Consider the following 17030-nt stretch of genomic DNA (forward strand, 5'->3'; position numbering starts at 1 on the left):
GGTTTTTGAAGTGGGCAGGTGAAGGGTTTATAAAGTGGGCAGGTGAAGGGTTTTTGAAGTGGGCAGTTGAAGGGTTTTTGAAGTGGGCAGGTGAAGGGTTTATAAAGTGGGCAGGTGAAGGGTTTTTGAAGTGGGCAGGTGAAGGGTTTATAAAGTGGGCAGGAGAAGGGTTTATAAAGTGGGCAGGTGAAGGGTTTATGAAGTGGGCAGGTGAAGGGTTTATAAAGTGGGCAGGTGAAGGGTTTATAAAGTGGGCAGGTGAAGGGTTTATGAAGTGGGCAGGTGAAGGGTTTATGAAGTGGGCAGGTGAAGGGTTTATAAAGTGGGCAGGTGAAGGGTTTATGAAGTGGGCAGGTGAAAGGTTTATAAAGTGGGCAGGTGAAGGGTTTATGAAGTGGGCAGGTGAAGGGTTTATGAAGTGGGCAGGTGAAGGGTTTATAAAGTGGGCAGGTGAAGGGTTTATGAAGTGGGCAAGTGAAGGGTTTATAAAGTGGGCAGGTGAAGGGTTTATAAAGTGGGCAGGTGAAGGGTTTATAAAGTGGGAAGGTGAAGGGCTTATGAAGTGGGCAGGTGAAGGGTTTATAAAGTGGGCAGGAGAAGGGTTTATAAAGTGGGCAGGTGAAGGGTTTATGAAGTGGGCAAGTGAAGGGTTTATAAAGTGGGCAGGTGAAGGGTTTATAAAGTGGGCAGGTGAAGGGTTTATAAAGTGGGAAGGTGAAGGGTTTATGAAGTGGGCAGGTGAAGGGTTTATAAAGTGGGAAGGTGAAGGGTTTATAAAGTGGGCAGGTGAAGGGTTTCTAAAGTGGGCAGGAGAAGGGTTTATGAAGTGGGCAGGAGAAGGGTTTATGAAGTGGGAAGGTGGAGGGTTTATAAAGTGGGCCTGTGAAGGGTTTATAAAGTGTGAAGGTGAAGGGTTTATAAAGTGGGCAGGTGAAGGGTTTATAAAGTGGGCAGGAGAAGGGTTTATGAAGTGGGCAGGAGAAGGGTTTATGAAGTGGGCAGGTGAAGGGTTTATAAAGTGGGCAGGTGAAGGGTTTATGAAGTGGGCAGGTGAAGGGTTTATAAAGTGGGCAGGTGAAGGGTTTATGAAGTGGGCAGGTGAAGGGTTTATAAAGTGGGAAGGTGAAGGGTTTATGAAGTGGGCAGGTGAAAGCTTTATGAAGTGGGCAGGTGAAGGGTTTATGAAGTGGGCAGGAGAAGGGTTTATAATCTATGGAATTGTAAGTCACAATATTGGGTTCAGGGAGATATTAGAAATGTTGCCTGGAGACGGTTTCAATGACACAAGATGTCATGACATTTTATGACATTTGTTATGTCATTTGTTTCTGAGAATGACGTTGGTAAGAGAGGGAGAGAGATAGAGTTTCCCTACTGTGATGGGTAGAACGTTCTGTGATGGGTGGATCCTATTGCAAGTAGGTTCCTTTCCTTCCAGCCCACAATAAAGCTGGTGCTTGGAGGCTGGGCTTAGGGCTACCTGCAGCAGTCAAAGCCCTGTCATTAACCCTGCTACAGGGCATGACAGCCCTATAATCTGCCCACGTCTGAGGCTGAACAGCACTGCCTGTCTCACTGCTAACCACCCACCAGTAAAAAAACAAAAACATTCACAGAACAGCCATATGGTTGAGTGAACTTTCAAAGCCATTTAGAAGGCCATAAGTGCTAGACCCCCCCACCATCCACATCAGTGGAGGTTCCTCAGAGGAGGAAAGGGAGGACCATCCTCCTCAGTGAATTTCATAAAATAAAAATTGTAAAACATTGAAAAAGTTATATTTTTTAGATAAAACTTTACTAAATATATTCACGTCACCAAATAATTTATTAAAACACACTGTTTTGCAATGCAGGTCTAAAGTAGTCTCAACAGCACTCTGTAGGGTAGCACCATGATGTAGCCGGAGGACAGCTAGCTTCCGTCCTCCTGTTGGTGCATTGACTTCAATACAAAACCTAGGAGGATCTTGGTTCTCTCCCCCTTCCATAGACTTACACAGTAATTATGACAACGTCCGGAGGACGTCCTCCAACCTATCAGAGCTCTTGCATGAACTGACATGTTGTTCACCCAATCAAAGGATCAGAAAATGAATCTAGTACTGAAAGCATATGCTAGAGCTAGCTATCACTGCAGTGCATAAAATGTGGTGAGTAGTTGACTCAAAGAGAGAGAAAGACAATAGTTGAACAGTTTTGAACAAATTAATTTCTTCAAAAAGGAAGGAGAAGCAAGAGAGAGAGAGAATGTCATTTTTTACACTTTCAGTTTCAGTTACTTAGCTAGCAAATGCAGCTGGCTAGTTTAGTTACTCAAACACCCGGCTCAAACAGAGGGATGCTATGTTAGCTAGCTGGCTATGACTATCCAACACAAAACTGGAACTCTTCCAAGTCAAGGTAAGCTTTTGGTTTTATTAATTTATTGCCACCGGAGCCCACCGGTGTAACTCCTTACTGACTATCCACTGCAACGTTACTACATGATTGTAGCGGTTTTACTAACACATTAGTTATTTTAGCTATGTTGATTATGATGTTACTTTAGCTAATATGGGGAAAACGATGTAGGCTGTGTGTAGCAGTTATGACATGGTTTGGCTTGAAATTTGTTTTCTGTCACATACAGCTGATGTGTTGTTCATTGAAGTCCACAAACGAAGGGCAAAGGTGAGAGGAGGAGAGTGCATAGAGATTAGAATGAATACAAGGTGGCTGCTATGAAAGCAAACTGTGTTTATGCGTGATCAGGGGTTTGTTCTGTTGATTCTGTTTAAAAACGTGCTACAGAGCACGTGCTACGGGTGGGTGTTGCTATGATGACCAGTGAGCTGAGATAAGGAGGAGCTTTACCTAGCAAAGACTTATAGATGACCTGGAGCCAGTGGGTTTGGAGACTAATATGTAGCGAGGACCAGCCAACGAGAGCATACAGGTCGCAGTGGTGGGTAGTACAGTATATGGAGCTTTGGTGACAAAACGGATGGCACTGTGATAGACTGCATCCAATTAGCCGAGTAGAGTGTTTGAGGCTATTTCGTAAATGACATCGTCGAAGTCAAGGATCGGTAGGATAGTCAGTTTTACGAGGGTATGTTTGGCAGCATGAGTGAAGTAGGCTTTGTTGTGAAATAGGAAGCCAATTCTAGATTTAACTTTGGATTGGAGATGCTTAATGTGAGTCTGGAAGGAGAGTTTACAGTCTAGCCAGACACCTAGGTATTTATAGTTGTCCACAGATTCTAAGTCAGAACCGTCCAGAGTAGTGATGCTAGTCGGGCGGGCGGGTGCGGGCAGTGATCGGTTGAAGAGCATGCATTTCGTTTTACTAGCATTTAAGAGCAGTTGGAGGCCACAGAAGGAGTGTTGTACGGCGTTGAAGCTCGTTTGGAGGTTTGTTAACACCGTGTCCAGAGAAGTGCCAGATGTATACAGAATGGTGTCGTCTGCGTAGATAGAGGAGGATCAAAGAATCACCCGCTGCAAGAGCGATATCATTGATGTATACAGAGAAGAGAGTCGGCCCGAGAATTGAACCCTGTGGCACCCCCATGGAGACTGCCAGAGGTCCGTACAACAGGCCCTCCGATTCAACACACTGAACTCTATCTGAGCGAACCAGGCGAGGCAGTCATTAGAGAAACCAAGGCTGTTTAGTCTACCAATAAGAATACGGTGATTGACAGAGTCGAAAGCCTTAGCCAGGTCGATGAAGACGGCTGCACGGTACTGTCTTTTATCGATGGCGGTTATGATACCGTTTAGTACCTTGAGCATGGCTGAGGTGCAACCGTGACCAGCTCGGAAACCAGATTGCGTAGCGGAGAAGGTACGGTGGGATTCAAAATGGTCGGTAATCTGTTTGTTCACTTGGCTTTCGAAGACTTTAGAAAGGCAGGGCTGGATGAATATAGGTCTGTAACAGTTTGGGTCTAGAGTGTCTCCCCCTTTGAAGAGATGACCGCGGCCGCTTTCCAATCTTTAGGAATCTCAGACGATACGAAAGAGAGGTAGAACAGACTAGTAATAGGGGTTGCAACAATGGCGGCGGATAATTTTAGGAAGAGAGGGTCCAGATTGTCTTGCCCAGCTGATTTGTAGGGATCCAGATTTTGCAGCTCTTTCAGAACATCAGCTATCTGTATTTGGGTGAAGGAGAAACGGGGGGGGGGGGGGGGGGGGGGGGCTTGGGCCAGTTGCTGCGGGGGGTGCAGAGCTGTTGGCCGGGGTTGGGGTAGCCAGCTGGAAAGCATGCCCAGCCATTGAGAAATGCTTATTGAAATTCTTGATTATCGTGGATTTAGCAGTGGTGACAGTGTTTCCTAGTCTCAGTGCAGTGGGCAGCTGGGAGTAGGTGCTCGCAGAAGTGTTTTCAGGAGCGTTTGACAGTGATGAGGGGTGGTCGTTTGACCGCGGACCCATAACAGACGCAGGCAATGAGGCAGTGATCGCTGAGATCCTGGTTGAAAACAGCAGAGGTGTATTTATAGGGCAATTTGGTCAGGATGATATCTATGTGGGTGCCCATGTTTATGGATTTGGGGTTGTACCTGGTAGGTTCCTTGATAATTTGTGTGAGATTGAGGGCATCTAGTTTAGATTGTAGGACGGCCGGGGTGTTAAGCATATCCCAATTTAGGTCACCTAGCAGTACGAACTCTGACGATAGATGGGGGGCAATCAATTCACATATGGTGTCCAGGGCACAGCTGGGAGCAGAGGGGCGTCTTTAACAAGCGACAACAGTGAGGGATTTATTTCTGGAGAGATGGATCTTTAAAAGTAGAAGCGCAAACTGTTTGGGCATAGACCTGGATAGTATGACAAAACTCTGCAGGCTATCTCTACAGCAGATTGCAATTCCACCCCCTAGAGCGGTTCTGTCTTGACGGAAAATGTTGTAATTGGGGGTGGAAATTTCTGAATGTTTGGCCTTCCTAAGCCAGGATTCAGACACGGCTAGGACATCAGGGTTGGCAGAGTGTGCTAAAGCAGTGAATAAAGGAAACTTAGGAAGGAGGCTTCTGATGTTAACATGCATGAACCCAAGGCTTTTACAGTTGCAGAAATCAACAAATGAGAGCGCCTGGGGAATGGGAGTGATGCTGGGGGCTGCAGGGTTAACCTCTACATCACCAGAGGAACAGAGGAGGAGTAGGATGAGGGTACGGCTAAAGGCTATAAGAACTGGTCGTCTAGTGCTTTGTGAACAGAGAATAAAAGGAGCAGATTTCTGGGCGTGGTGGGATAGATTCAGGGCATAGTGTACAGACAGGGGTATGGTAGGGTGTGAGTACAGTGGGGGTAAGCCTAGGCATTGAGTGATGATGAGAGAGGTTGTATCTCTGGAGGCGCCAGTTAAGCTAGGTGCGGTCTCCGCATGTGTGGGGGTGGGACAAGGGGGCTATCTAAGGCATGTTGAGCAAGACTAGGGGCGCCGCAGTAAAATAAAACAATGAGAGCTGCCCAAAACAACAGTATACAAGTCATATTGACATTAGAGAAAGGTATAAAGCAATCCCAGGTGTTGATTGGGAGAGCTAAGACAACAACGGGTGAGACAACAACGGATAAACAGCTAAGACAACAACAACGGGTAAATGGCGATGAATGGGCAGAGAGGGTCAGTTAGCTACACACAGGGCCTGAGTTGGAGGCTGGGGCCGACAGATACACAAAATGAAGAACCGTGTTAATGAACAGTCCAGCAGGGATCAGCTGTGTAGCCGAGTGTTCATAGGGTGATCACATACACTTCAGTCTACACAGTAAAAGTGGTTCAGTGTTTGGAGGACTCATGGAGGCATTCTCCTTAACCCTCCCTGTTCCACTGATCCCTCCCTCTCTAACCCTCCCTGTTCCACTTATCCCTCCCTCTCTAACCCCCCCCCCTGTTCCACTGATCCCTCCCTCTCTAACCCTCCCTGTTCCACTGATCCCTCCCTCTCTAACCCTCCCTGTTCCACTGATCCCTCCCTCTCTAACCCTCCCTGTTCCACTTATCCCTCCCTCTCTAACCCCCCCCTGTTCCACTGATCCCTCCCTCTCTAACCCTCCCTGTTCCACTGATCCCTCCCTCTCTAACCCTCCCTGTTCCACTTATCCCTCCCTCTCTAACCCCCCCCTGTTCCACTGATCCCTCCCTCTCTAACCCTCCCTGTTCCACTGATCCCTCCCTCTCTAACCCTCCCTGTTCCACTGATCCCTCCCTCTTTAACCCTCCCTGTTCCACTGATCCCTCCCTCCCTAACCCTCCCTGTTCCACTGATCCCTCCCTCTCTAACCCTCCCTGTTCCACTGATCCCTCCCTCTCTAACCCTCCCTGTTCCACTGACCCCTCCCTCTCTAACCCTCCCTGTTCCACTGATCCCTCCCTCTCTAACCCTCCCTGTTCCACTGATCCCTCCTTCTCTAACCCTCCCTGTTCCACTGATCCCTCCCTCTCTAACCCTCCCTGTTCCACTGATCCCTCCTTCTCTAACCCTCCCTGTTCCACTGATCCCTCCCTCTCTAACCCTCCCTGTTCCACTGACCCCTCCCTCTTTAACCCTCCCTGTTCCACTGATCCCTCCCTCTTTAACCCTCCCTGTTCCACTGATCCCTCCCTCTCTAACCCTCCCTGTTCCACTGATCCCTCCCTCTCTAACCCTCCCTGTTCCACTGATCCCTCCTTCTCTAACCCTCCCTGTTCCACTGATCCCTCCCTCTCTAACCCTCCCTGTTCCACTGATCCCTCCTTCTCTAACCCTCCCTGTTCCACTGATCCCTCCCTCTCTAACCCTCCCTGTTCCACTGACCCCTCCCTCTTTAAGCCTCCCTGTTCCACTGATCCCTCCCTCTCTAACCCTCCCTGTTCCACTGATCCCTCCCTCTCTAACCCTCCCTGTTCCACTGATCCCTCCCTCTTTAACCCTCCCTGTTCCACTGATCCCTCCCTCTTTAACCCTCCCTGTTCCACTGATCCCTCCCTCTTTAACCCCCCCTGTTCCACTGATCCCTCCCTCTCTAACCCCCCCTGTTCCACTTCCACTCTCACCCTCAGATGTCACTGCCCTTGATCTCTTGCCCCCCTTCGCCCTATCCCCCCGTCATATGGCATGTCCGAGTGTCTCTCTCCATGTAAGTGGTCACAAGTGCTCCGGGGGCGAGGGATTGAAAGAGGGGTGTGTATGAGAGGTGTCGGCTGAGATGTCTGAGAGAGGTGGTCCCGTTCAGACCCGTAACATTACGTCCTGCTCTGTGAATTAACCTTCTATTGGTCAATGACACAAACTGATCTGGGACCCGTCCAGGCTCTAATCCTTCTACCCATGACTCAATACACAAACTGATCTGGGATCAGTCCAGCCGCTAATCCTTCTATCCATGGCTAAGCAGCTCTTTTAAGTGATCCTACCAGGGAGCTGGGTCTGTTTGTTGGCTCTCCAGTAAATATAGCTGCTGGTCGGGGGCTGTTGATGACAGCTAGCCGTAATTACAGGATGAGCTGTACGCCAGCTGAGAGGAGAGGAGAGAGGAGAGGAGAGGAGAGGAGAGGAGAGGAGAGGAGAGGAGAGGAGAGGAGAGGAGAGGAGAGGAGAGGAGAGGAGAGGAGAGGAGAGGAGAGGAGAGGAGAGGAGAGGACGTTACTGTGTAGGTGTCTGTGCCCTGTAGCCGCAGGCTGAAACACGCTGCCTGCCTGAGTGAGAAACCACAGAGGTTTACACAATACGGTGTTCATGAACAGAACAGTAGCTTGACAGATTTACGTCAGCATAACCTCTGAACATTATTCACCTCCCAGCAGCGACAATACTAATAGATGTGTTTTTCTGGCTTTTTCAGGAATTGGGACGATACCAACTGCTTTTGGTGTGTGGTGTGTGTGTTGTGTGTGTATTTGATTGCTAGCCTTCTCATCCCTTATTCTACACCTTGATCACACAGAACAGAGCTGAACGGTGACATTTAGAACACTGCTGTACTGTGCCAGGACAATGCTGGTAGTTGCCACAATTCATTTATGGTCAAAAGTTGCTTAAGCTGTCTAAATCAAGTTTCAACTTTGAGATCATGATCATGGTATAGAAATGAAAAAACGAATATTGACACTTCACTGTTCATACCTGCTGTATAATGTGCACAATACACTTTGATTTGATATAATACACAATGCTGCAAGCACCACATTTCATTACAGTAACCCTTGACGACATTAATCATTTTTTACATTTTATTTTTATTTTATAATATTGAATATTAAAACATACAATCTAGTTGCAGTGAAGCTGCTCAACATCTGAGACTCCCCCCACAGTCCCCACCCCCGAGAAATATGTAATGAAATAATTCTATTTCCCACCCCCAAGCCCCTGTCCCCCAATGCGCCAACAACCAACAAAATGAAGAAATGAGAAAAAAGGCAAAGGAAAACAGAAAACAACAATGCAAAAAACAAAAGACATCATGGACAACAGAAATCATAATGCACACACGTGTATGTGCACGTGTATGTGCACGTGTATGTGCACGTGTATGTGCACGTGTGTGCATTTGAATGAGAGTGTGTGTATATGCATGTGTACAAAAACATGCAATAAGTTACTTCCCACTGGAGACACTGGTTGAATCAACGTTGTTTATGACGTTGAACGAACGTGGAAAAGACATTGAATTGACGTCTGTGCCCAGTGGGTTCATTACGAAGTTCAAATTCAAATTCGACTGATTGGTTCGATCAGACAGCCCATTTTCCATTTTCCACCACCTCCCTCACTCTATCCATCATCCATCCCTCCATCATCGATCCCTCCATCCCTCACTCTATCCATCAGCCATCCCTCCATCATCCATCCCTCCATCCATCCCTCATCCCTCCCTCATCATCCATCCCTCCATCCTTCACTCTATCCATCATCCATCCCTCCATCCCTCATCATCCATCCATCCATCCCTCCATCCCTCACTCTATCCATCATCCATCCCTCCATCCCTCACTCTATCCATCATCCATCCCTCCATCCCTCACTCTATCCATCATCCATCCCTCCATCATCCATCCGTCCATCCCTCACTCTATCCATCATCCATCCCTCCATCCCTCACTCTATCCATCATCCATCCCTCCATCCCTCACTCTATCCATCATCCATCCCTCCATCATCCATCCCTCCATCCCTCATCATCCATCCATCCCTCATCCCTGCATCATCCATACTGCCATCCCGCCATCCCTCAATGCCTCCATCATCCATCCCTCCATCATCCATCCCTCCATCATCCATCCCGCCATCATCCATCCCGCCGTCCCTCCATCCATCCCGCCATCATCCATCCCGCCGTCCCTCCCTCCATTCCTCCATCATCCATCCTGCCATCCCTCCATCATCCATCCTGCCATCTTTCATCCCTCCATCCATCCATCCATCCCTCCATCATCCATCCCTCCATCCCTCCCTCCCTCCCTCCATCCATCCATCATCCATCCTGCCATCCCTCCATCCATCCATCCTGCCATCCCTCCATCCATCCTGCCATCCCTCCATCATCCATCCTGCCATCCTTCCCTCCATCATCCATCCCTCCATCCATCCCTCATCCCTCCCTCGATCATCCATCCCTCCATCCATCACCCATCCCTCCCTCCCTCCCTCCCTCCACCATCCCTCCCTCCACCATCCATCCGTCCATCATCCCTCCCTCCATCATCCATCCATCCATCCCTCCATGTAGGACATGGTGGAACAGAGCCAATCAAGTTGGCAGCTCTGCATTATGACAACCATGGCAAGGCACTCATCATAGTAAGAGCCAGTTAGTTAAAGTGGAAATCTATTTTCATGTTGGTGCGGCGCTGTACTGTGAAGCTGTTGAGGTAGCTACGGATTAAATTGTTTGTCCTGTCCCTGGTTCAATTTAATTTGTTTGCCTAATGCCATTTCTGTAAACACTCTTGAGGAAAATTTGATTTGAGATGCCCGGGGCCAATTGGACATGGCCCTGCCCCTGATCTTGAGTTCTGTTCTGAAAATAATATTTGTTGTCCTTGAGGAGGATTGTTGCTCAAAGTAAACATAATATCTATCCAATGTAATGGTTTATGCATTATATTAATATTATTATTGATCCATACAGAAAGATTAAGCTTTTGTCAATAAAATCCTCCACTCTTCATGATGTGTAGAGGCCTGTGTAGCTAAATGTACATATAGAATGCTACCCCTTTACAGGCTCAGCAGCGGCTTAAACATAGCCTATCTGGAGGGGCAGTGGAAATGAAGAGATAGTCCATACCGTGACAGCTGTGTACAGTGGGTTTACTTTACCCCAGTCCGTCGCCCTGGTCCATATGCACTAACAACAATGACAGAATAGTACCGAACTGCCGATGGCTTTGCAGGGACGCCAACTCGTCGCCTGTTGTGTTGTGAGGGCAAATGAGCGGCCCCGCCTACCGTTACAACTCTGCTTGTTCATTGGTCCAACGCTGCTCAGGGCGAGCGCTACAAACCCAAACTGGAACGCACACATGAATATTGGTAGGAGCGGGGGGGTTTGGAGGCTGTTTTATCAAGGGAAAAACATAAACGTTCAGAAGAGGGAAGGAATTGACCGAATCGAACAGTTGAATTCATTTTTTTATTGATCAAGTGGACCAAAGGTTCACGTTGGAAAGCGGGGCTTCTCCTTTATGCACGGGTGGAGCGGCGCAGTTAGCAGACAATACATATGATTTAGTTGAGATAAGTTTTTCAGAGGTGAGTAGCTAGATTTTCTCTCTTGTCTTGTATTTAGACTAAAAAATAACTTTTCTTATATTGCTTGAGCAAGATGCGAGATCGATGAGTAGATCATTGTGCGTCTTTATACAAGAGTAACTGAGTAGAGATTCGTAAGTGAGAAGGGCTTTAGTAGGGCAATGGGTCAGTAAACTATACCGATAAACACTTACGAAATAGACAACTAACACATGTGTGATTATTGCCTTAACAATACATAAAACAGATGCATTTTATTCAACTACAAACTATTTTAATTGTGGATGTCAACATCAGATCCCATATAATTGTTTAGCTATGATGAGATACCGTCTCCTATATCGTGAAGATAAACTGATCATCGACCGATCACAATCATAATGGACAGTTTCTCTTGAGGTCTCGGTGTCGGTGAACATGTTTCTTCGTGAACTTGTTGACCACTTTCTTTTGCTTCTGACCACAGCGGTCGCTTCATCATGATCCGTTGTGATGTTAATGCCATAACTCTTCAGAACAGAGTTGCGCTGTGGTTGGGATTTGGGTTTAGGAAAAGGGGGGTTAAATGGTAAATGTCTGTCTTGTGATTGTAGGTTTGGGAGAATAACTGCACTTGTGTGTGGGAGTGTGGTTCACATAGGGTTGTAGACAGGGGAGAAGGACGGACACGCACCATACCTCTCATGGACAGAGAGTGAACTGGGTCAGCAGGCCTGGAATTTTGCGAAATTCCCCTGCAGGTTTAGGAGAGGTCAGGGGGCATTATGCTATTGTCAATTTCAAATGCAGTTACTGGGTTTAGTTTACTACCTATACCAGTTGTAAGGCCAGAGATCACAGCCCATTCATAATTTAACATGGTTTCTGGAAGGATTCAGTATCTTACTCTTTGCATTCTCTCACAACATAACCAGGATAGAATTGACAATGAAAAGCAGTATCACTCAATAACACAGGTTACTTCAACCCCTCCTCTTATTGCCTGTCCTGATATGCCACTGAAGTGTATAGACATCAGTGGAAATGTCATGTTCTCAAGAATGCATTACGAAAACCATGTATAGCCCACTGCTATGCCCTCCACTCCACTCCAGCGGTATGTTCTGTTTTCAGAAAAGGTCACTTCAAGGGTAAAATGTTTCTCTGTAGAAAACGCCTTGATTTGATAGGGTTTAACTGAAGTGCTTTGCTCCATTTCCAGGCCATGTTCGTTTAGTTAGTCGTTTGATGGTAAGACTCAGGACGGGGGGGGGGGGGTAGAAGTAGGATGGCAAGGCCTAAACCAGCCAGCATCGCTTCTGCCAGACACAGTCCCAGTCCCTTTCTACCAGCCTTTCCAGCGCGTTTGCTCTTTCCTTTTTTCTCCCTCTCTCTTTCGCTCTTTCCTCTCCCTCTGCCCCCTTGTCTCTCACACTCGCTCTCTTTCTCCCCCTCTCTTCTCCTCTCCTCTCTCTCCCTCTCTCTCTCTTCTCCTCTCCTCTCTCTTTCTCCCCCTCTCTCTTCTCCTCTCCTCTTTCTCTCTCTCCCTCTCCCTCTCTGCCTCATTAAATATAGTATTATAGCACTGTGGTCTGGTGTGAATTCAGATAAACACTGCATGTTCTTCACTGATTGTTCTCCTCCTCAAAGCAACAGGGAGGGCCCCTGAACACAATGAAGTGTGGCGCCACAGAAGGCTGCAGGGAACGTCAGTCCTCAGGTCTTTTGTATGGTCTCTAATGCTGTAATCAGCAGCCTACACCAAGCTGTGAGGTGTGTAATCTGCAGCCCACACTAAATACAGAGCAAAAATGGAAAGATGAATGTCAAGGCTTAAGGTTAGGAGGAAACTGAAAAGTGTTTTAATGCTCAGAAAAATTATACAAAAGGTGGTCTAAGAAACTCTGTATCATAACATTTTACTATTTGTACTGAGCTCTTCAAGAACACCCTCTTTCAGTTCTCGGCATGGAGAACTGTGCGTGTGCGCGTGTGTGTCCATATGTGTGTGGTTCTAATTTCTTAAGAAATGTTGGCCTTGCAATCTTTAAAATGGTGTGCCTTTTAGTTTTCACAGCTGATAAACATTTCATAAGGAGTGTAGCAGACATTGTGGCCAGCAGTGTTGTCAGGACGCCCAGCTGGGAGAGAGAACACTGATTCTTAGAATTTCATGCAAATCTTTAGTTCTTGAAAAAGCCTAACTGGGCCTACCCAAGCCTAACAGTTACTTTCCCAAATGAGAAACAAGCTTCAATTGTGTTATTAATCCACAGGAATCAAAGTCATTGTTCTTTATTCAAACCAACAGCTCTATAGTATTGCTCTGTTTAGTCCACAGTCTCTACCGTAAGCCAGGTTTAATCCAGACCTTTCTCAGGCTTATTTTAGGCTTTAATCAGTCACCAGGATCTAGTGACCTGACCTGGACTCTCAGGGTTATCTGCTCTAGAGATACCCCTGTCCTGTTATCCTTCCTCCGGCCAGGCTCTGTCTCTGGTGTCCTGACACGTCCATCCCTGACAGAGGCATCCTTAAGCGGGAGAGGTATTTCTGGGGATGGTAGGAGGAGTGGAGGGGTGGAGTTGAGAGTTAAATTGAGAAGAGGATTTATTTTTTTACATTCCTCTGGAGGGGCTGCTTAGACAGTAGGCGAGGTGAGGAATGGAGAAGGATATAAATCTGAGTTGGGGAGGGGAAGAGGGGAGCTTGTAAATCAGGAGGGAAGAGAATGGATAGATGTGGGAGTTAAATGAGAAAGGGAATTTCTGATATTCCTCATGAGGAGCTTCTGCGATGAAACAGCAGAAGAATGGTTGAGGTGGGAAGGAAAGGGGAGAAGAGAGTTGGAATTTTGAGTTTTTTTAAATTTTTTAATTTAGCCTTTATTTAACTAGTTAGAGAAGGCGGAAGGGGATGTTGGGATTGGGGTTAGGGAAGAGAAAGAGAATTTCTGATATCCTGCAGGAGGGGCTAGTATTAGGCAGCAAGGGGGGGATAAAGGAGGGGCTGCTATGATACAGTAGAAGAGGAGATGGAGGGGCTGCTATGATACAGTAGGAGAGAAGATGGAGGAGGGGCTGCTATGATACAGCAGGAGAGGAGATGGAGGGGCTGCGATGATACAATAGGAGAGGAGATGGAGGGGCTGCGATGATACAGTAGGAGAGGAGATTTAGGGGCTGCTATGATACAGTAGAAGAGGAGATGGAGGGGCTGCTATGATACAGTAGAAGAGGAGATGGAGGGGCTGCTATGATACAGTAATCAAATCAAATCAAATCAAATTTTATTAGTCACATACACATGGTTAGCAGATGTTAATGCGAGTGTAGCGAAATGCTTGTGCTTCTAGTTCCGACAATGCAGTAATAACCAACAAGTAATCTAACCTACAATTCCACAACTACTACCTTATACACACACAAGTGTAAAGGGATAAAGAATATGTACATAAAGATATATGAATGAGTGGTGGTACAGAACGGCATAGGCAAGATGCAGTAGATGGTATAGAGTACGGTATATACATATGAGATGAGTACTGTAGGGTATGTAAACATAAAGTGGCATAGTTTAAAGTGGCTAGTGGTACATGTATTACATAAAGATGGCAAGATGCAGTAGATGATATAGAGTACAGTATATACATATGAGATGGGTAATGTAGGGTATGTAAACATTATATTAAGTGGCATTGTTTAAAGTGGCTAGTGGTACATTTTTACATAATTTCCATCAATTCCCATTTTTAAAGTGGCTGGAGTTGAGTCAGTATGTTGGCAGCGGCCGCTAAATGTTAGTGGTGGCTGTTTAACAGTCTGATGGCCTTGAGATAGAAGCTGTTTTTCAGTCTCACGGTCCCTGCTTTGATGCACCTGTACTGACCTCGCCTTCTGGATGATAGCGGGGTGAACAGGCAGTGGCTTGGGTGGTTGTTGTCCTTGATGATCTTTATGGCCTTCCTGTGACATCGGGTGGTGTAGGTGTCCTGGAGGGCAGGTAGTTTGCCCCCGGTGATGCGTTCTGCAGACCTCACTACCCTCTGGAGAGCCTTACGGTTGTGGGCGGAGCAGTTGCCGTACCAGGCGGTGATACAGCCCGACAGGATGCTCTCGATTGTGCATCTGTAGAAGTTTGTGAGTGCTTTTGGTGACAAGCCGAATTTCTTCAGCCTCCTGAGGTTGAAGAGGCGCTGCTGCGCCTTCTTCACGACGCTGTCTGTGTGGGTGGACCAATTCAGTTTGTCCGTGATGTGTACACCGAGGAACTTAAAACTTTCCACCTTCTCCACTACTGACCCGTCGATGTGGATAGGGGGGTGCTCCCTCTGCTGTTTCCTGAAGTCCACAATCATCTCCTTTGTTTTGTTGACGTTGAGTGTGAGGTTATTTTCCTGACACCACACTCCGAGGGCCCTCACCTCCTCCCTGTAGGCCGTCTCGTCGTTGTTGGTAATCAAGCCTATCACTGTAGTGTCATCCGCAAACTTGATGATTGAGTTGGAGGCGTGCATGGCCACGCAGTCGTGGGTGAACAGGGAGTACAGGAGAGGGCTCAGAACGCACCCTTGTGGGGCCCCAGTGTTGAGGATCAGCGGGGTGGAGATGTTGTTACCTACCCTCACCACCTGAGGGCGGCCCGTCAGGAAGTCCAGGACCCAGTTGCACAGGGCGGGGTCGAGACCCAGGGTCTCGAGCTTGATGACGAGTTTGGAGGGTACTATGGTGTTAAATGCTGAGCTGTAATCGATGAACAGCATTCTCACATGGGTATTCCTCTTGTCCAGATGGGTTAGGGCAGTGTGCAGTGTGGTTGCGATTGCGTCGTCTGTGGACCTATTGGGTCGGTAAGCAAATTGGAGTGGGTCTAGGGTGTCCGGTAGGGTGGAGGTGATATGGTCCTTGACTAGTCTCTCAAAGCACTTCATGATGACGGAAGTGAGTGCTACGGGGCGGTAGTCGTTTAGCTCAGTTACCTTAGCTTTCTTGGGAACAGGAACAATGGTGGCCCTCTTGAAGCATGTGGGAACAGCAGACTGGGATAAGGATTGATTGAATATGTCCGTAAACACACCAGCCAGCTGGTCTGCGCATGCTCTGAGGACGCGGCTGGGAATGCCGTCTGGGCCTGCAGCCTTGCGAGGGTTAACACGTTTAAATGTTTTACTCACCTCGGCTGCAGTGAAGGAGAGCCCGCAGGTTTTGGTAGGGGGCCGTGTCAGTGGCACTGTATTGTCCTCAAAGCGGGCAAAAAAGTTGTTTAGCCTGTCTGGGAGCAAGACATCCTGGTCCGCGACGGGGCTGGTTTTCTTTTTGTAATCCGTGATTGACTGTAGACCCTGCCACATACCTCTTGTGTCTGAGCTGTTGAATTGCGACTCGATTTTGTCTCTGTACTGGGACTTAGCCTGTTTGATTGCCTTGCGGAGAGAATAGCTACACTGTTTGTATTCGGTCATGCTTCCGGTCACCTTGCCCTGGTTAAAAGCAGTGGTTCGCGCTTTCAGTTTCACGCGAATGCTGCCGTCAATCCACGGTTTCTGGTTTGGGAATGTTTTAATCGTTGCTGTGGGTACGACATCGTCAATGCACTTCCTAATGAACTCGCTCACCGAATCAGCATATTCGTCAATATTGTTGTTGGACGCAATGCGGAACATATTCCAATCCGCGTGATCGAAGCAGTCTTGAAGCGTGGAATCAGATTGGTCGGACCAGCGTTGAACAGACCTGAGCGCGGGAGCTTGTTGTTTTAGTTTCTGTTTGTAGGCCGGAATCAACAAAATGGAGTCGTGGTCAGCTTTTCCGAAAGGGGGGCGGGGGAGGGCCTTATATGCGTCGCGGAAATTAGTATAACAATGATCTAGGGTTTTTCCAGCCCTGGTAGCACAATCGATATGCTGATAGAATTTAGGGAGTTTTGTTTTTAGATTAGCCTTGTTAAAATCCCCAGCTACGATGAATGCAGCCTCAGGGTGTGTGGTTTCCAGTTTACAAAGAGTCAGATAAAGTTCGTTCAGGGCCATCGATGTGTCTGCTTGGGGGGGAATATATACGGCTGTGATTATGATTGAAGAGAATTCCCTTGGTAGATAATACGGTCGACATTTTATTGTGAGGAGTTCTAGATCAGGTGAACAGAATGACTTGAGTTCCTGTGTGTTGTTATGATGATCACACCACGTCTCGTTAATCATAAGGCATACCCCCCCGCCCCTCTTCTTACCAGAAAGATGTTTGTTTCTGTCGGCGCGATGCATGAAGAAACCAGCTGGCTGCACCGACTCCGTTAGCGTCTCTTGAGTTAGCC

General features: G+C 47.4%; 1 protein-coding gene across 3 annotated transcripts in view; it reads left to right on the forward strand.

The window, feature by feature from the left end:
• The window catches only part of LOC139558728 (rho family-interacting cell polarization regulator 2-like), a 111679-nt gene that overhangs the window by 15796 nt on the left and 78853 nt on the right, over positions 1–17030 (forward strand). The window contains exon 1 of one of the 3 annotated variants that reach the window (XM_071374104.1): positions 10510–10739. The exons of the other annotated variants lie outside the window; for them this stretch is intronic. The gene's annotated coding sequence lies outside the window, so the exon portion shown is untranslated. Of the gene's footprint in view, positions 1–10509; positions 10740–17030 lie in introns of those variants that run through there. 3 annotated transcript variants of the gene reach the window in all.

This window comes from Salvelinus alpinus, chromosome 29, assembly GCF_045679555.1.
Source record: "Salvelinus alpinus chromosome 29, SLU_Salpinus.1, whole genome shotgun sequence".
Taxonomy (NCBI): Eukaryota; Metazoa; Chordata; class Actinopteri; order Salmoniformes; family Salmonidae; genus Salvelinus; species Salvelinus alpinus.